This window comes from Puma concolor, chromosome A1 (genome assembly GCF_028749965.1).
Source record: "Puma concolor isolate L17-30 chromosome A1, mPumCon1.1.hap2, whole genome shotgun sequence".
Classification (NCBI taxonomy): domain Eukaryota; kingdom Metazoa; phylum Chordata; class Mammalia; order Carnivora; family Felidae; genus Puma; species Puma concolor.
In genome coordinates this window covers 106167655-106189202 of record NC_141667.1, presented here as the reverse complement: position 1 = coordinate 106189202, position 21548 = coordinate 106167655, and the positions used below count along the sequence as shown (strand labels likewise).

At 38.4% G+C, this 21548-nt stretch overlaps 1 protein-coding gene across 10 annotated transcripts in view; it reads left to right on the top strand.

The window, feature by feature from the left end:
* LOC147584351 (uncharacterized) overlaps positions 1-21548 on the top strand; it is a 477282-nt gene that overhangs the window by 270683 nt on the left and 185051 nt on the right. For all 10 annotated transcript variants that reach the window (XR_015248644.1, XR_015248641.1, XR_015248642.1 and 7 more), the window contains 2 exons: positions 3499-3568; positions 3880-3987. The gene's annotated coding sequence lies outside the window, so the exon portion shown is untranslated. The remainder of the gene's footprint in view (positions 1-3498; positions 3569-3879; positions 3988-21548) is intronic.

Here is a 21548-nt window from a genome sequence, read left to right as displayed (position 1 = left end):
CTTTGCACAGTGTGAAACATGGCAGACACTCAGATGATGACTATCTCAGAAGTGCACTCATGCTGCCAAGTTACTTCACTAGGTCATAGCAAGAGAAACAAATAGAGCTTTATTAATAAGGCAGAAGTTACCACATCCTTTCATTGTGTTGCCTTAGTTAAGTCCACATCTCTTACTGCTTGAATTACTACGGTAACCTCCTGTCTGATCTTCCCGACTCTGGTTTATTTCTTCTTATCAAGGGTTTTTCAAAGTTTGGGTCACATCCCATTTGAGGGTTGTGAAATCAATTTGGTAGGCCAAGGCCAGAATTTTAAACAATTAAACAGTAGAAAATATCAGCGTATCACATGCTGTACAACTCTATTTTGTTTTGTGGAGTTATTCTTAATTCTACTAGTGTTTCAAGGGCACTAGGTTGTTATGTAAGAGCATTTACCATGGGTGACAGAGTTTGATATTTCTCTGCATATGATCCATTCTGTACAAGTCAGCCAGAGTGATCTACTGAGATGCAGATCTGGTTATGTCACTTTCTTATTTATTCATAAATGGCTGTCAGTAGCTGTCAAGAAAATGTTTAAGTGGCTCCTGGGTGGCTCACTTGGTTAAGCATCCAACTCTTGATTTCGGCTCAAGTCACGATCTCACGGTTCATGGGTTCGAACTCTATGTCAGTATCCATGTTGACAGTGCGGAGCCTGCTTGGGATTCTCTCTCTCTGCCTCTCTGTCTGTCCCTCTCCCACTCGCAGTAAATGAATGAATCAAGCAACCAATGAATGGGAATGCTTAAGTTCCTTACATGCAAGACCCTTCAAGATCTTAAGCTATTTTCCAAGCCCTGTCTCCTCTCCATGGTCTCTGGATTACTCCATACGGCACTATAATGATCTATTTGTAGTTCACTGGTCAAGTTATACTGTTGGCATTCACGCCTTTGCACAGTCCCTCCCCCTTGTTACTTCTTTCCTCCTTGAGTGACTAATGTTTCCTGTTCATGCTTTAAAATTGAACTTATGCCTCTTCTTTCAGGAAGCCTTTCGTGGTTCTCTGTCTCATCTGGGATCCACAAGCACCATATCATTAACTTTACAATGATACTTGTTACAAAGTATGAAAGTTTTAATTCCTTAGTCTGTCTTATCCACGAGAACATAAGTTTCTTGAAAGTAGGGTGTTTTATTTACCTACGAATCTTCAAGTAACAGCAAACTGGTGCCTTCCAGGTCCTCAGTATGTTTGTTGATTGACTTATTGATTATGCCTACATGGGTAGCAAATGAGAGGTCTTGGTATATGTGATGAAAATATTAGGAATACATTTGTTTTGTTTTTTAAGTTTAAAATTTGGCCTGTAATTGATGTCGGGTATATTATTTTTTATTGTAAAGCAAAGAAAAAAGAAAGAGAATCATTTTGAGTCATTGATACAAAAGCTGATATAGATATGGTTACTCTTTGATATATTATAGTCTTTTGTCTATTAATTTTAACTAGACTACTATAGTTATGAAACCAAGGGTTTAGTGCCTTTGATATATATACATACATATATATATATATATATGTATGTCTTTTACATATGTATATTAAAGATCATTCCCTAATGTCTGAAAGCAGCAAGTTAAACAAAGTTTATTTGCAGAACTGCTTTTGTGGCAGCTGTCCCAGTAAACACATATCATGGTTTACAAGGTGATAAGTCTTTTGAGCCAAAAGATATGTCAAAGCATTAGTTATCAAAGATGAAGTGACACGTGGGTAGTGAAAATTCCTTTAGATAGATTGCCTGTGGATCTGATATTAATAAAATATATTGTTACTCTTCAAAGATGTATTTTCTGGGTTTTAGGCCATTTTGATTTTACATTTTCCCTCTCATTTCCTGTCTTTTGATCAGTTCTTTATGGCTAACAGCTTTGTACGAGCAGGGGTATGGGGAGAATAGGGGAAAATCAAAATGTGACGCTAAGTTCCTGATATTCATAAAAATGACAGTTGAGTACTATTTACCACTCACTGTCTGTCAGGCGCTATAATAGGGGCTGTTAGATGTGCTGTGCATGACCCCAGTGAATCCACACACCATCCCTACAAGCCTTAGTTGAGCAAATTAAAGTTTGGCAAGGTAAAGTAAGCTGGATAGTTACGCAATTAGCGTTGGTTTCTTATTCTTTGAATTTTTAAAAATTTTTTTAATGTTTATATCTGAAGGGGAGAGATACAGGGTATGAGTGGTGAGGGGCAGAGAGAGAGAGAGAGAGGGAGACACAGAATCCAAAACAGGCTCTGTGAGCCCAGAGCACGACGCGGGGCTTGAACTCACGAACCGTGAGGTCATGACCTGAGCCGATGTCAGATGCCCAACTGAGTGAGCCACCCAGGCACCCCGTTATTCTTTGCATTTTAAAATGGTAAAAAAAATGATCAGAGAGAAGACAGAAATGAGAATTTGAGTTTAGTTTTGTCTTTGATTTCTTCAGAAAAAACCTTCCTGTTCATGTATTATAGGGAGTAGGCTGGACAATGGATGGCATACTGTACTTCGTAGAGTTTTTGCTTATTTGGTGCATTTTGCTGTACCATTAAGAAATTAATAAAAATCAAACTGTGAATTTCATTCATTCATTCTTTCATTCACTCATTCATATTTTAGACTCTAGAGACATAAGCAAAAGTAGGAAATAGTAGAATCAGTGAATTAAGGATCTAGACATGGATGTAAATTAGAGCATTGTAACCAGAGGTATGATTGATATGTACCTGTAACGATAAGAGAAAAAATAGAATGGCTATTTTAATTCTTAACTCGTACTGTAGAAATGAGGGAACTTTCTGAAGACGTGACACTTGAACTGAGTATTGAAGGATGAATGCGGGTTGCCAGTTGATTGCGAGTTGATTCACTAAAAGCATGTTAACAAATATGGAGTCGGTGGCAGCAGTGGCCTGAAAAACTGCACAGAACAAACATCTAGAGAGCTGATAAAAGCAGTAGCTAAGTGATCAGAGAACACTACAACTTCCAGGACATTTTCTGTCCTGCAGGCTTTAAAGTCTGCTGAGATGACCTGTGACAAGTAAACCTGCTTGATGAATATTTGACGGCAGTCCAATGATGGGGAATGAAGGAAACAATGGGAATAAAGAAGTTGACAACTGTTCTAAAACACGAGGTGCCTTATCATTTTTATTTTTTCGCATAACGATGCAGTTTCCCTGAACATTTGCGGTTCATTACCAGGTAATGGGACAAAGATGGTCCTCCATCTGTCCTTCATTCCTCCCCACTTGCTTCTCTACTCTTGACAATGACATTATTTAGAAAGACCAAAGAAATATAACTAATGACTATGGAACTTCTTGGAAATGCCGGTTTTAGGGAAAGCCCCCAAGGATCTAGGATCTTTCAGCTCTTTCTTTCTTTCTTTCTTTCTGCACTTGCAAAATGATGGAAAACGTAAAATCAAGTAAAGAACGTTTTTTGCTTTTCCAGATCTGCATGGTGCAAGTGCAAAAGAGACCACAGATGGAAGCCTGCTGCTCATACAGCTGTGTCTTTGTTGGTACGAAAAAACCAATTGTGGGTGGGAGCAATGGAGGACGAGACAATATTAGAATGCAGTGGCATTTTCATTATACCTACCATAATTCCAATGTTCTGTTCTGTGGTGAATTGTTTGGGGAGTTGTCTTGAAATTAGAATCCCGTCCCGCAAACTTGAATCAATTAAAACAGTACTATTTGGAAATAAACAGAGAAGCGAGCTTGCAAAAGATTTTCCAGTAATGTTTAGACTTCCTCTGACGATTCTCGGGTTGAGAGGAGAGGGAAAGGAGAAGGCCAAGATTTCAAGTGCCCTCTTTCTGTTCCCTAGGGACATCCATCGGAGAACATCTCTAACTCCTTGAACTGTTTGAACTGTTTCTGAATACACTTACCAGAAGCCACCTTGCTGGCAGTGAATCCAACTTGCCTAAAAGAGGTAACGTTTTTCTAAACTTGTGCCACCGTCCCAATATTCCAGGAATGGAGACTTGAAAGCCAATGAAGTAGGCTACTCACTAAACGTCATACCAAGTTTCATTTCATAAGTTGCTACAAGCCTTCTATGTTCCAGGCACAGGGATAAGTGAGACAGACACTGTCCTTACCCTCCTGTAGCTTATTGTCTGGTAGAGAAAACATGTATACATCAGTATATTAACTCTTTAGTGATGAAAGCAAGTACCAAATGGTATGAGAATATAGTAGAGTAGTACAGAAATACATAAAGAGGGCAGTAGAGGCTCACCCGGGCAACTTGAGGCTTGTATACTGAAAAGACTACTGTTGGTTAAGAAGGAGGGGAACAGAACTCCAAATAGAGGGAAGAGCATGTGTGAAGATTCTGTGGGTGAAAGGGGGATGACTTATTTGAGGAACTAAGAGAAGATCAGTGTGACTGGGGTAGAGACACCTTTAGGAAAGGAGGCAGAGGTTGGACTGAAGAGGGCCTTGGAAGCCATACTAATGATATTTCACTTGATTCTAAAAGCAATAGGAAAACCAAAGACTTTAAAGAGGGGAGGGGCATGCCCCAATGTGAGCATTCTTTGAAGGTCCATTTGGTGATTGTGTGCAGGTTGATTTAAAAGATGTCAAGTCTGGAAGCAGATTTAGTCAAGAGGTGGTGATAGAATCTCACACATCCGAGAGAGATTTAGGAACCACCTCAGCAAAGTTTGGTGACCAATTAGTTGTGGATTAGGAAGGAGGAAGGGGTGTTAAGGATAACCTCAGGTTATCTCAGTGAACACATGGTTATTTGGTGTGTCATTTGCTAGCATTAAGAGCCACCAGAAGGACTAGGCTTGGTGAGTGGGTACAAGGCAGAAACATTGTGAGTTCAAGTTTGGACAATTGAATTTGGGATGCCTTCTGAGAGATGCCCAGGTGAAGTAACAGAATAAAAATGAAATAGTGGAGGGCACCTGGGTGGCTCAGTCAGTTAAGCGTCCGACTTTGCCTCAGGTCATGATCTTGCGGTTCGTGGGTTCAAGCCCCGCGTTGGGCTCTTTGCTGACAACTCGGAGCCTGGAGCCTGCTTTGAGTTCTGTGTCTCCCTCTCTCTCTGCCCCTTCCCTACTCACACTCTGTCTGTCTTTCTCTAAAAAATAAATAAACGTTAAAAAACAATTAAAACTAAAATAAATAGTGAAGGTGTTGGAATAAGATGAATCTGAATGTGTAATCCATCTTCTGCCACTTACTATCCAAGAGACCTTGGACAAGTTTTTAAATCTTCTTATGCCTCACTTTCTTCATCTGTAAAATGGAAATAACAGTCACACTACCTCTACTGAGTTGTTGTGAAGATTGAGAGTTCATACTTGATGGTGTGGGCATGAGATGAGGTGGTATAGGAAGCAGAATTGTAGGTGAGCTGAGATGACTCGTCATCTTTTTTTTAATCCCTTAAAGTTTTATAGGAATGTGTATATTACATGTATACTTAGAAACAAAGCAAATAGTAAAATATGAAAATGTATAAAAGACTAAATTAAAAATATGCATGTACAGCACTTGGCATAACACTTGGTGAGCAATCCATGAATGTTAGCGGTCTGTAGACATAGGGACCTAGAGATCAGAGAGAGGTCTGATCTAGAGAGTTATAGCTTTAGTAGTCCCTGCTCTTCTGACAGTAACCAAAGTAACGAGTTGAGGAAATCATCTGGAGAGAAAATGTTGAGTAAAAGAGGGCCAAATGTTGAACTTTGAGCAATTCCAACTGGTAAAGATCAAGTAGAGGAGAATGAATCAGCAAAGGAACTTTAGAATGGGGCAGCCAGCATAGGAGGAGGAAAACTCTGCCCATGTCGGTAAGGTGAGCTTGCATTTGGAGGAAGACTCAAGTGATATGGCATGTTGCTGCAAGCTATAATGAGGGGGAAAACAACAAAGTGTGCTTTGGGTAAACTAAACCAGAGACTGGAGAAGGCTTTTTGGATTACCAGGCAGAAACCTTTGTTGAGAAACTATCTGGTTCTTTATATTAAAGCAAAACTTGGCTTCTATTCTGGAAATGGAGCCAGTCAGTTGGTCACTTGGAAGTTGAATCCATTATGTCTTATGAGACTCTCCATCTTCAGGGAGGTGCTACTTCAAACTTGGTCAATTTCTATAAAATACAAAAAAAAATCACTATGTCAGAGAGGTAAGCAAAAAAGTACAAAGAAAGGAAATTTCACTCATTTGTTCTGTTCATTCATGGTTCTGGCCAACGAATAACCTTTAATTTTTTTTAAGAAAAATTCTTTTATTTTCTTGAATTACAATCCCATAGATACCCATCTCTCATTCCCATTTTCTTTTTTATAAAAACTGACACTTTTATATTTGGAAAAAATGAGGATTGTCTGATCGCTTCATTTCAGATAAGTAGAAAATTTCCAAAGGGAGAGATGTGTTTAATTTTATGCCCTGTTTTTTACTTGCATGGCGTTTTACTGTGAGACCCTGAAACATGCTAGTTTTACTGGGAAGTAAAGTAATTAGCCCTAATCACACCATGGAGAGAGTGGAAATGAAAGAAGTAAATGGGTTGTGATGAATCTGTAGTTTCAGATGGCATTCTGAAGGGGTTGGGTCCTAGCTCTTGATTGAGCTTGGATTCTGAGCCAAGGCAGATGAGGAAGCAAGAGGAGGGTACTTTAAATCACCCCTCCTACTTTGCATCTGTTTGTTGCACTAAGGGTGCAATATAGCACAGAGTTTGATGCAGTGTTTGGCACTCTTAACTTCCTACTAGCCCAGTTCTGAATTCTAGGCAAGTTATTGACTTCTATGACCATGACTCTTCTAATCTGTGGCTTGGAAATTAATAGTCCTGCCATCCTCACGGAGCTTTAGGAGGAGCGGATCGGTTAAGGTAGGCAAAGCTCTTGGCGTACGGGAAACTGTCATGTGTAGCATGGCCAGTTCTCTGAATCATGAGAATTCTCTCAGTAGGGTTGTTGGTTTGCTTATCTTCATTTGTCCTGAGTTCATTTAGGAAATGTCTTTCTGTTTTCCTTATTCGCCTTCTCCCAACTTCATGATTGGCTTTGTAAAAGTTAAAGGCATGACCCTCAATCAGCAAACTCATTTACACAAAATGAAGTTTTTATTTCCTTCAAGCTCAATCTGATTTTTATTTTGAGACCAGTTCTGCCAAGTAGGGTGGAAATAACCTCCATCAATTTGAAGGTCTCTCTTCCACCTCTACCTGCTTCTTTCTCCAGAGTTTTATGTAAATGTAGGAATCACAAATGATGTGAAAGCTTGTTCTGGAAGGGAACTTGTCCTTCACTGTGCAGGAAGTGGCTGTATTGTCCATGCTCTGGCCTGGCCCTCCCTGAGTCATCCATCATCATTCGTCCCACTGGCAGGTCACGGTTCTTACGTACATGGTGCCATCTTGTCTGACGTCTCCCTAATTGCATGTGTGCCAGGATATGGGACTCTTTCCCTAGATCTTTCTTCCCAGATTCTACCAGATATTTGGTCTATACACTGAGCCACTAGGTTTTCTTGCAGATTATTTCTGCTCTCCCACTGGTCACATCTATCATTTGGAGCACCAGATGCATAGCCGGTTACCTTCTTAGTTAGGGAAAAGGAAGGGGACCACAAGAGAGGGAAGGACCAAAGTCCACTATCTCAAACATACTACTCTGCCCCTTAAGTTACAGACATGTTATGGAAGTTAATGCTTCCAACCATGGAACACACTGAGGTGAAATGTAGTATTTCAAACTATACTGAGGTGAAATGTAGTATTTGAAATGTCATGCAGAATTTATTGTGTATACCCAACTCAGCAGAAAGACATTTACAAGTGTAAGTTTTGTTTTTTTTAGAATGGACCATGACTGTATATAGTAACCTAATTGATTTAAAAATCTCCTGTAAGTCAGAGAAGAAGGCTCATTACACAGCCTAGTGAGGGGAATCTTGATGTCAAAATCATTAGACCTATATCAATAAGGTAGACAAGGTCTGAAACATTACATATGCTTTGAAAAAACAAGCTTGTTTTTTCTGGTGTTTGTGTATTGACTGAAGGCCTGATTCTGTGCTTTGGGGCATTTTCCTTGACTTCTTCTGGACCCAATCATTCTACATAATTTAGCAAAAGGAAGAAAAATGTTGGTGTTCACCCCCTCTGGTCCACCCGTAAATGGAGCTTTCTGTTGCCCTTGGTTACTTCCTACATTAGCAGAAATAGGAAGGAAAATAATTGAAAATTTGGTTTTCAGAGGGACAAAGGGATTGCGAAGCATTATTTACCTACTAGACTGAAGCAGACCTCAGTGGCCATCTGGTGCACCATGTTTTTGGGTAATTAACATGCATCCACACTTCTATTTCGTTTCTTTTCTGAAGTAAATCTGAAAATGTGTGCTAACAGACTGTCTTTAACACAAAGGAGCCAATGTTAAAAAATGATTATACTCCTCTCCTTTCAAAAAACAATGAAAGAAAAAAAAAAGCCCAAACTTTGTTTTGCCACCAAAGGCAGAAACTACCCTGAGAGCTGCCAAAGACTCTGGGTCCCAGACGGAATCGCTCATTCTCTTTAGTCAGCACATTTGGTGAGCAGTGTTGTAGGCCCAGTGTTCCCCCTTCCTTTCCATCAGGCTTGTCATTCGCAGCCTTCAGGGGAATATGTACATGATCAAATGTTCACGGCCACAGTGGTGTAGCCCCATTCACGAACTGGATTTTGAATTTGGGATTAGTTCTCACTGGTTAACAGCTTGAGTTTGTTTTTCCAAATGACTTTATGATAACTATAAATTCAAGTGAGTCAACCTACTGGATGGTGGCTCTGTGTCTATGTGTTGGCAACATATATTTGATTTAATCTGTAGGGAGAAAAAAATTCTTTTTCCTGGCATAGAGCCTTCCAGGAGAATTCAACAAATAGGTCACATACACAAGTCTAAACAGTCTCTTTCTGGGAGATTTTACTTTATAATGTCAGTGCAATTACTTCACCCACAAAATATCTAGATGTATTTGAAGTCAACCTGAACGAATAGTTGAGAAAACTCAGGCTGTCATGGTGAACATAAATGCAAACATATATTATATAAATAAAAATCTACAGCTAAAATAAAGTGCTTGAGGGGTAAGGGTGAGAATGAAATGGAATTTCATTGTGGATCATGCATCCCACAGTATGAGCCTTTAAAGCAAAACGGATTGTTTTTAACACAAATGGATATTTAATACTTACTTCTAGGAAGGTTAGCCTGTTTTGGCGGAAAACCCATTGTTTTCTGATTTAAGAATAATTTTCATTTTAGATTTTATACAGAGTTTTATACAATAGAAAATAAATATTCTAAAGGCATTATTATATTTCCCTTTTACAGATGAGAAAACTGAGGTTTAGAAACATTAAATTACTTGTGCACATTTACTTGCATAATTAGATCTTAAACATACCTAGATTGATTTAGTTCCTCCCTCTCTTCCTTTCTCCTAGAATATTTTATGCCTACCATGATTCTGCTGTTGAGATAGGTACCTAGGGTACAAAAATGCATAAGACCAAAGACCACAGTAATCAATCTAAAAGTGGTTAGAGTTTGCCTGGGTAGAGACAAGACAATATAAGAGTCACACAGGTGTGGGTATGGGGAACTTTTAGAAGAGAGAAGGGGGCCCGAGATATGTATATGTGTGTGCCTGTGTGGTGTGTTGGGGGAAAGGGATCTAGGGAGTTCCAAAATCCAGAGGGTTAGAGAATGCTTTAAGTATTTTTAACAGGCAAAAGGAGATGTACCTGCTGCATTGTTTTGCTCAGTGGGCTCCCTTTCATCAATTCCAATGGCACCAGAGAAAAAGCCACAATTGAGGCTATTCTGACTTCAAGATTTCTACAAGTAGATCTAAGAGTAGCCATGGGTGAGTAGGCAATCAGAATGCAAAATTACAGCTCCTGGGGTGATTAACCTTAAATCTCAAGGTATTATTATTATTATTATTATTATTATTATTAATGAATAGCAGTGAAAAATAAGAGTCAGAAAGTAGAGACAGGCAAATGAATAGGGCAGGAAATAAACCATCCACATTTCAATGTTCATTGAAGCCAGAATTGGAAGAGGTGGCATTTGAACTGGACCGTGTCAATTGAGATGATTTGTCATTGCTCCTCCAAACTTGATGACTGTCTAGGTAAACACACTGTCATTTATCAAATTATAAAATCAGAAGCTTTCAGCCAACACCTTCCCGGGCAGTGGGGTGTGACACATACTAAAGCTACTAACACAGTGGACCAGAGGGACTAGCACAGTTCCAGGGAGAGCAGGGAGGCCAAGAAGACAGACAAGTAACAGTGAACGACCAGGACCCAGAAACATGCTTATTCAGAGGAAGCCTGCACAAGGTGATTTCCACTCCTAGCTAACGGCTAGCAACGACAGCACTTCAGATGAAAGAGAATATGGTCCTATCTCTCACAAGAGTACACATCAGTGAGTCTTGATTACCCCAGAGTGGGACTTTTCTGATACTTCTCTGGAAAAAGGATATCTCAGGAAGGTAAAAGAAGCTGATGGAATGAGACAGGTAGTCACTGGGTGCAGCAAGACTACCAGGGTCAGAAGCTCAGCAGGAATAAATGATGAGATATTCTTCGACAGCCCTCTCTAGGAGTGCTTCCACTCTCCCTATTGCTTCTTTCTCCCAACCTCTGATAAAGAGTGAGAGAGGGACGTCTGGGTGGCTCAGTCGGTGAAGCGTCAGACTTCGGCTTAGGTCGTGATCTTGCAGTCCGTAAGTTCAAGCCCCGCATTGGGCTCTGTGCTGACAGCTTAGAGCTTGGAACCTGCTTTGATTCTGTGTCTCCCTCTCTCTCTGTCCCTGCCCCAGTCCTGCATGCATATGTGAGTTGGCTCTCTCTCTCTCTTAAAAATAAATAAACATTAAAAAAAAGAGAGAGAGGGAGATTTTTAAGGTCTCCTGTACTTCTTATTCCCCTTTTCTCTAAATCTTATAAAGAACGGAGAAGTTATAAATGGGGTGGAGTGAACAGGACCCTTTCCAGATTATTTCTGCGCAAGAACCATTTTGTGGAGCTGTTACGTTTTCCTACACCAGTCTGTTTTTTCCCTTCAATCTAACTTGCATATATCATGATGAAGGACATTAACTTTCTTCTTTTCTGCAACTGCATAATATGCAGTGTCCTTTTCCTTAGGAAAGGAAAGAACACAGACTGCAGTGATCAGAGCCTCTCTGCCCTTCTTTGTCAGATGGGTCTTCTGGGATAATAACATGGAATTCACAGTACCTGAGATTTATTGGGGATAATGGTAATGAAAGATGAAAGGAAGAAGCAACAAGAATAAGCAGTGAAAACCTTTAGGCCATGATGTAGGTCTGTTATCTATAAAAGGAGAAAGGGAGGGAAGGAGGTTTAGGCAGGAAGGACTTCAGACTTCACTGTGGCTCTAGAGAGTCTTAGCCAGGCCCACAGGTGCCATGGCACAAAAATTCCCCATGGAGGCATCCCACATCGTCAGAAAGGGTGACCTGATCCTGTGGTGCTGAGATTTGGCTACACCCTGCCAAGGAAGAGCATGACCTTGGCTCAAGCGCTCCTGTTCACAGCTAACTGGCAAGTTCTTTCTTGAAAGCCGGTGTGGATGGTGCACCTCCTTGGCTGCCACATGGGACTGGGAGTAGGCGAGGCTGGCCCTGTGGCCGCACCCCCGTGGCAACCTGAATCTTACAGATCCGCATAAAATGCCCCTGAAGAAAGTGTTCTGTGCTTCCAGTTACTATGAAAGTCCCAAAGGAATCTATCCTATTTTACAAACCATCAGATAAAAGAATTTTGGAATCTTTTCCCTAAAAGAGGTGATATATTTTACTTCTACATTTGACACTCATAATATGGGGAGATTCTTCTGATAGGTAGTGTTTTAAATCTTTCACCTTGCTCTGTTCAACCTATTTTGTCTTGGTTTGCCTTGGTAGAGAAGAAACAAATCTGTTTTCACCCACCCTGTGAATGCTTCCCTTTGTTTGCTTTTCTCATTAAGGTTAAAGTGGCCAACTGATTTTAATTTTATACAGTGGCCTTATTTTTTTTGGATACATATATACATAAATATGCATTATAATATGTATTTTATATGTGTGATATATAGTATATATGTATATTTATTAATGCACACATACACATACATCTATATACATCTGCGTAAAGTTGGTTTATTGCTGAAGCATTGCTGATAGAGCTAGCTGTTACAAGAGCATTTCTGGAAGAGGCGCCTGGTTCAGGTAAGCATCTGACTCTCGACTTCAGTTCAGGTTATGATATCAGGGTCGTGCAATCCAGCCCTGCATTGGGCTCCAAGCTGAGCGTGGAGCCTGCTTAAGATTGTCTCCCTCTCTCTCTCCCTCTGCCCCTCTCCGCCACTCATGTGCGTTCTCTGTCCCTCTCTCTCTCTCTAAAAAAGAAGAGAAAAATTCTGGAAGACATTAGAAATAGCAGATGAGTCACTCTCAGTGCTACTTCACTGAAACACTAAGCTGTGAAAATTAATGTACCGCCAATGATCAAATCTGGCTTTAAACCCAGCTCTGCCATAAACTGGATGGATGGCATGGGGCATGTGTAAAGCCCTCTGTAAACTGAAGAGATGAAGTTAGATGAAACCCAGGGTTTTTTCCTGCACCAACAGTCTTTAATAGTGGTTTCCAAACTCTTCATGCCCTGGAGTTGTAGGGCTTCATGAAGGTGTTACTGGTTTGGCTAATGGGATGTGCAAGGGAGATACTTGAGTAAACTATGATCCCTGTCTCTCATCCTTCATTTCAAACAGAACAGCTCGGTCTGACCTGTTTTCTCGGTGAAATTTCAGTGCCAAATTCCCATTTGAAAACTTCACATTTTTTTCTAAGCTTCAAATTTTGTAAACATCGATCTCTGATAAGAAGCAAGATTAGGTAAGTCAGAGGCAGGTGTAAGGTAATCAGGGGAAAGCAGTGTGTTTGTTTATCGACTTAAACCTTTTTATAAAATGTGGGATGCAGAAAATTGTGTAAGGTTGTAGGTGCTTGGAAACATTTGTCTGTGAAGCAAACACCCATATAACCCTGTCGGTTCGTGAGCTAGAATGTTTACTGCAACCACAGAATTTCACTTACATCCTTTAACTCTCTCTCTTCACTGTGTCATCATAAAATGACTTTTGGCATCTTACGGTAACTCTGACCCTGACTGACTTTTCCAGTACTTTTTTCTTTGTTTATATTTTTTTACTACCTGTATATGCATTCTTCAAAATTACATTAGTACTGCCTCCTCTTGAACTATATGTAAATTGAATAATGTAATTGCCATTTATGACTTGCCTTTTCCTGCACACACATTTGTAAGTTTATCTACATATCTGTGACAAATTCAGATCTGTTTCAATGTAGCGTCCCATTGTAAGAACATAAAACATTTTATATGTGCGTTCTACTAAGGGCAAATATATGGTTCTTCCAAGCATTTGGTAACTATGAGGAGTATTGCCATGAGCACTTTTAAACATGAATGTTTGTATCTAGAGGCAACATATCTTTAAGGTATATACGTATAAAAGCGGGATTACTGGATCACCGTGTTTGGACACTTCAGTTTTACCAGGAAATCATAAACACTTTTTTAAAGTTGCTGTAACAATTTACACTCCTGTCAGTAAAATAGCTACTGATGCATTTGTCTTTGCCTATGTTAAGTACTGTCAGACTTTTATTCTTTTCCAACTTGACAGGTGAGTAGTGGTAATCTTCTCATGCCTCTTAAGTTTTTTCTTTTTTATTCACCATCTATTCATTGGGTTACTGGCTATTTGGGTTTCTTCCTTTGAGAAGTGCCTGCTGAAATCATTTGCTCATTTTTCTATTGAATTGTCTACCCTTTTCTAACTGCATTATGTAAACTTCTTGTATATTATGGAAAGTAGCTATGTTTTGGTTAACAAATGTTTCAAGTATTTTAAACTCCATGATTCTTATTTTTGTTCTTTATATCTCATGTCTGTCAATGAACAGAAGTTTTAATTTTAATGTGGTCAAATTGATGAATCTCCTACTGTACTAAAATTTGTGTCTACTTCACGAATCCTTCTGTGGATCTTTCACAAAGTAGGAATGCGGTGCATGTACAAAAACCCATAGCTAGCCTCACATTTAATGGTGAAAGACTGAATGCTTTCTCCCTAAGGCCCGGAACAAAACAAGGATGTCTTTTTTTGCCACTTCTATTCAACATTGTATTGGCGATTCTAGTCAGGGAAATTAGGCAAGAAAAAGAAGTGAAACATTTTTTTTTTCCCTAGCACTACCAAAGAAGATGACATTAAGAAAACAATTCCACCCACAAGAGCACCAAAATAAATACATACATAAAATTCTTAAGAATAAATTTAACAAAAGAAAAACAAGTTGTATAATTTCAAAACCTTATTAGAAGAAATTGATTAAGACATAAATAAATGGCAGGATGTTCCATGTGCATGGATCAAAAGATTTAACGTTGTTAAGACGATAGGACTTTGTAAAATGATCTACGTATGTAGTGCAATCCCCATCAAAATCCAAGCTGCATTTTTAGCAATAATTGACAAGCTTGTCTTAAAACTGATGTGAAATTTCAAGGAACCCAGAAGAGCCAAACAATCTTGAAACAGAAGAACATAGTTGGCAGCCTCACACTTCCTATTTTTATTTTTATTTTTTTATTTTAATAAAAATTTTTGTTTACCGTTTATTCAGTTTTGAGAGAGAGAGAGAGAGTGTGAGCATGGTAGGGGCAGAGCGAGAGGGAGACATGGAATCCGAAGCAGACATCAGGCTCTGAGCTGATGCAGGGCTCGAACTCACAAACCATGAGATCATGACATGTGCTGAAGTCAGACGCTTAACCGACTGAGCCACCCAGGCGCCCCTCACACTTCCTATTTTTAAAACTTATTACAGAATTGTAGTAATTGAGCCGGTACTGCACGGCCATAAGAATAGACATACAGATCACTGGGATGGAATTGAGAGTGCAGAAATAAATCCTAATATGTATGGTCAGTTGGTTTTTAACAGATGTGCTAAGACCAATTAATGGGGAAAGAACAGTGTTTTCAACAAATGGTGCTGGAAAACTGGATATTCACATTTAAAAGAATGAATTTGAATTCCTACCTCACACTATACATAAAAAGGAGCTCAAAATAGAGCGGGATTCTAAGTGTAAGCGCTAAACTATAAAGCTCTCAGAAGAAAGCAAGAGAACAAATCTTTCTGAACTTTGGTTAGACCATGGTTTCTTAGATATAACACCAAAAACACAAGTGACCAAAGGAAAGAAAAAGATATTGTGTTTCATCAAAATTTAAAAAAAATCTGTGCTTCAAAGGACACCAGCATGAAAATAGAAAGACAACCCACAGAATGGGAGAAAACATTTGCAAATTATATATTTGATAAGAAGCTTATATCCAGAATACATAAAAGACTTTTATAAGTCAACAATAAAAAAAAAAACAATTAAAAATATGACCAAAGGATTTGAAGAAAACATTTGTTCAGAGAAGATATACAACTGGCCAATAAAAACGTGAAAATGCTCAACATTATTAGTTATTAGAAAAATGCAAATCACAACCACAATGACATAGCACTTCACAATCACTAAGATGGCTAAAATTTTTTGAAAGACAATAACAAATGTTGCAGGTTTATGGAAAAAGTGAAATGCTCATATATTGCTAGTTGGAACTTAAAATGATGTAGCCACAATGGAAAAGAAGTTGGTGGTTCTTCCCAGTGTTAAACATGGTGTTATCAAGTAACATACCCATTCCACTCATAGGTAATGAAGACACAAGAGAAATGAAAACATGTACATACAAAAAGTTATACAGGAATTTTCATAAGCCAAAAGTGGAAACCACCAAAATTTCCATCAACTAATGAGTGAATAAACAAAATGTGGTATATCCATATAGTGAAATGTTATTCGCTTGTAACAAAGAATAGATTACTGATACATGATTTTTACAATATGGATGAATCTTGAAAACATTATGCTGTGTTAAAGAAGACAGTCCAAAGACCAAATCTTGTATGATTCCTTTTATTTTTTTAAGTTTTAAATTTTAAATTTTTATTTTTAGAAAACATTTATTTATTTTAAGAGAAAAAAAGAGAGAGTGAGGGCATAAGCAGGGGAGGGGCAGAGGGAGAGAGAGAGAGAGAGAGAGAGAGAGAGAGAGAGAGAGAGAGAATCCCAAGCAGGCTCTGTGCTGTCAGCCCAGAGCCCCATGCAGGGCTTGACCTGAGCCAAAATCAAGAGTCATTTCCTTAACTGACCAAGCCATGAGTGCCCCCCCCCCATTTCCTTTTAAATGAGATGTCCAGAGAAATCAAATCACAGAGACATAAAGTAAATTAGTGGCTGCCAGGAGCTGGAAGGAAGAGAGAATGGGGTGATGACTAATGGGTAAAGGGGATTTTGGGGGGTGGAATTTAAAATATTTTAAAACTGAATAGTGGGATGGTTGTACAACTCTGAATATACTAAAAGTAGCTGATTTGTCTACTTTAAAAGAATGTTTTTTATGGTGTCTCGTTTATATCTTAATAAAGATGTTATAGGAAAAGAGAATTATTTTTATACCCCAAGGTTGAAAGACAATTCTCTTACAGTTTCTTCTCAAAGTTTTATAGATTTGGGGCACCTGGGTGGCTCAGTCAGTTGAGTGTCTGACTTTGGCCCAGGTCATGATCTTGTGGTTTATGAGTTTGAGCCCCATCTCAGACTCACGGCTATCAGCGCAGAGCCTGCTTTGGATCCTCTGTTCCCCCCCTTTCTCTCTCTGCCCCTCCCCAACTTGCACTCTCTCTTTCTCAAAAATAAACCAACATTTAACAGTTTTATGGATTTGCTCTTCATAGCTCTTTTATCCAGCTGAAATTGATCTTTGTATATGGTATGAGGTAGGTGCTCAATTTAAATAATTTTTCATACAGATAGTTGTTCTGGAAACATTTATTGTGAAGTTCATCTTTTCTCACTGAGCTTTGGTGCCAAGTCTCTCATGAACCAAACATTTATATTTCATGAGTCTTTTTCTGGGCTCTCTACCTTGTTCTTTTATCGAGCTGCCATTTTCTCTGCTGATACCGCAATGTCCTTATTACTATAGCTTTAAAATATTTTTAAATATTTTAAAATACCCTAAAATAGGTCCTCCTGTATTGTTCTTTTGTATTCAGGAGTATCATTTTTAGTCTTGGTATTTCTATATTGTATGCATTTCTAAATAAATTTTAAAAGTAACTGATCAAATTAAAAAAGGAAACACACACATCTGAGCTCTCTGGTATTTTTAAAAGTGCATTGCACTTTCAAATCAATTTGGGGAGAATTGACATCTTTTCAAAATCTTCCAAATTATGAATGTGGTGAGTCTCTTGTTCCTTTATGTCTTAGTATTTCCCAGTAAAGTTTCATAATTTCTTGTCTATAGATGTCTTATAGACCTTGAATAAGATTTATTTCTGGATTCTTGCTATTTTTTTATACTATGATAAATGAATTCTTTTTTAAAGTTGTGTTTTCTCATACGGAAAAACAATTGACTTTTGTATATTGAATTTTTATCCAGTGACCTTGATAAATCTCCTATTAATGTTAAGGTTGACATATACATGCTTTGGATTTTCTGTGTGCTTAATCCTATTATCTGCCAACAGCCACCGTTTTTCCTCAAATTCTTTTATCCTTTTAAAATTTCTTAAATCACTGGACAGGATCAAAGTTTCATAGAAGTGACGATAAGTGGAAAACCTTGTCATATTCCTAATAGCAAAAGGAAAATTCCCAGTTTTCACCATTATATATGGCATTGGCTAGAGTTTCTATAGTTGTTCTTTATCAGATTAAGAAAGTTTTCCCCTATAGCATACTGGGTCATTGTTTCTAATTCTTTACTCCCTCTCTATGTGAGAAGCATACAGTTAGATACACTGCCATATACATGCTTACTGCTTTCCAGTATTGGTGAAGTATATTTCCCTATCTCTTAATGTTGGACTTGGCCATGTGACCTTTCTTTGACCAATGGGATGTCAGTGAATGTGATATCGACAAATATTTTAAGTGTGTTTGCATGGTTCACTTATCTTTAGAGCCTTCTGTATGTACTATAAGAAACACATACCCTGGGTAGCCTCAAGGAGAACACACAAACACAAGGAGTGCTCCCAAACACAACACTCAGCCTTGGTCAAGTTCGTCAAACATTGCTGAGCCCATCAGAGCCACAATGTACTCACTGACTGGTAATTATTGTTGTAATCTACCAGGCTTTGCAGTTGTGTATTATACAGGATTACAATAGTAAAAACCTCCTGGTGTTTCTTCTCAGCTTGTTTACTGGAACAATCCCTAGTTTATTGTAAATGGACTTTGAACTTTATTAGATACTTTATCTGCATGTATTGAGATGATAATAATTTCCCCTCTTATTCTATTTATGTGGTAATTTAGGTTGTTCGATTTTGTGCATGTTAGACAGATTTTGCATTCCTGGATTTAAAAAAAAAAGCCAGCTTAGTACTAAGGTATTATTCCTTTTAGAATCTGCTGGATTTCACTTGCTTTATCTATCTGTCTGTGTATCTATTTAATTTTTGCATTTATGTTTATGAAAAAGATTAGCTTGCCAACTTTCTGTATCATACTGTGCTTATCTGGTTTTGTTATTATTATTATGTCACTCTTTGGAAGAGGTTGGGTAAAACTGGAATTGTTTCTCCCTTGAATAGCATTGATAGAATTCTTTCCTGAAAACATGTATGCCTAGGGTTTTCTTTGAGGAAATATTTATGAGTAGTTACTCATTTTTTAAGTTATTATTATGGACTAAGAAAAATTTCTATTTTTTTTTTTGAGTGCATTTAGTTAAAGAGAATTTGTCTTTGCATTTGTGAGACACCTGAGGTTCTATTATTTGGGTGGCCTCAAAACGAGTGCAGGGTTTCTGAATGGCTTCATTGGCATACCCTAGGTCCAGACTCGTGCTAGGGTTGTTCTGAAGAAACAGCCACTCAGAAACATCTTCCTTTCCTTTTCCTCTTCAATTGCATGTGACCCTGAGAGAGCCCTCTCCACAGTCCACCATGATTGAGAAGAGGTGGGTCAAGTCTAGGTCTTTACTCTAAACCTGAGGCAGTAGGTCCTGGGGGCTCCATATCAGGGGAGATAACTTCTCTTAAAAAGTCTTGCCACTCTGGACAGAGCCTGGGCCTCTGAACTCTGTCTCTGTGGAGCACCAGAAAGCAGGGTTAAATGCTTTATTTTCAGACAAAAGCAGCCATGAAATTTCAACATTCTTATCTTTCTGACTATAGACTTTCAACCAAAAATCAACCAAGAAGTTCCTCTATGTCCTTTAAGATTTGTATTGGGAAAGAGTCAGAGTCAAGTCAAGATAACACATGGGGAAGATGACAAAACCTATGAATATTTTAATAAGAATTAGGCTCATGTTATTCTCTGATAATAATAAATGGAAGACACTTTGGGTTTCTGCTTTGTTTTTATTTCTTTAAATGATGTATGTTCCATATTCTGTTTTCTGACCCACCGTCAGCTAAAATACTGAGAATCCTTCCTTTCTAGGACAGACTTTCCTTCCAAGCTGGGGATGTAATACATGCAGTAAAGAACCATCCCTCTGGCTACAATTCCCTGTGAGATCCATTAGAATTTTCTAGATTAACTCTTCACATGTTATGAAGGAATAAGGAGGTCTAACTATGCATTTAGCTTTTCTTTCAGTCTTTTTTTTTTTTTTCTTAATTAAGCTTGCTGGCAGTGACAGAAGTCAAATCCTTCCAGAAAAAAAAATTGCGTAGGGCCACTGTGTAAGACAAAATACTGAGCTGGATAAATCTTTGGGCTATCTGAGAATGGTATTTCTTATTAAAATCTAGCCAGGTAATCACCTCCAAGGCTGTCATATTTTTCTCCAAATGAATACATCTCTTTCTGAGCACTGACTGTCCTGGCTGCATTTTTTGGCTTTTTAGTCTTGCATGTCTATTCATATTTTGCCTTTTCACAAAGGGCTCCTATATGCTTATTCCCTCTACTTGAGAGAGGCTTTTTTCATGTCTCTACAGAAGCAGCTGTGGTATTTGGGATGCATGGTTTGACATTACAGATGAAAAAAGTAAACCAGTTTAATAAACAGAGTTAGTAATAGTTTTCCAGTAACTTGGGAATTTCTTCTTCCATCTAACCTCCATAGTCATGCCAGGAGGCACCTTTAAATAACAATGATAATGACTGATCTCACAGTGCTTCGGGGGCCCCATCCATCACGTGGGAAGTCAGTTAAGTGCTGCTTCACTTGTGCTTGATGTGGCCTCTGAGATTGGAGTTTGGCTGTGCTCCAGGGCCTCTTTCTGGCTTCTGTCCTGGTGTTTTATGTATGATATGCAGGTGTTACTGATATAATTTGTCCAGGAGTTGTATATGATGTCATGCGTACTAACCTACATTTTCCTGTGGTCACTATAGCACAAGAGAACCCCTAAAAATGGAATCACCGATAATTACATAATAGAATAACATCCTAGAAATAGCTTTATGTGCCTGTTACTGAGATGAGAGCATATGGTTATCTCTGATTTAGATTTGCTTATGAAAGTTAATTTAATTTGGAAGGAGAGATCAAGGCCAATATTTAGAATCAAACATATGATTATAATTTTAGAATTATGAAGAGAGATGATACAATCTGTTTTATGGATGTTAGAGATAAGGTGTTTGAAAGGACCTAAAGGAGTGGCTTGACTTGAGATGGTCTGATAGGAGCAGATGGTATGGACTCAAATTAAGAGTGGGTTGCAAGCATGCCGAATAAAAGTGCATTTTCCATAGCTGTTGTATTGATTTGTGCCATTCGTTCCAAGTACTTTGAACATCTACTCTTTTTACTTTGCTCTTCTGAGACCCTTTAGGTAGGAGGAACACACCAAACGACCTATCAGTAAAGAAGAGTCTTTTCTGGGAATATGACTGTAAAATAGCTTTACTTGGGGATTTTATTGTTTCCAGGTTTATCAAGAAGAATGTCAAAGAAAAACAACAACTGACCTAAATATAAATTTTAAGTCCATGCCTTCCATGATTTGCATATAACCAAAGCAAAAACGAGAGGAGAAAAGACGTTTGGGATCCTTAGGATTAAGAAGATGTGTGACAGTTCCTGGTTATATAATAACCTTGCTCCTTCCAAAGAGCTATGAGGAGTCTGGTGAAAAACTCAAGAAGGCTGAATTAAATGAAATGTTCTAGAAAATGAGCCAGGACATTAGACTGGATGTGGATGCTTTCTGTCCCTAAAATATCTCATCTTTGTTTTTATTCCTCTCATTTTTCATCTAGCTTGTAGATGAAAATATTTCTTGATACAAGTGGTTTTTCTCACTCAAAAATTT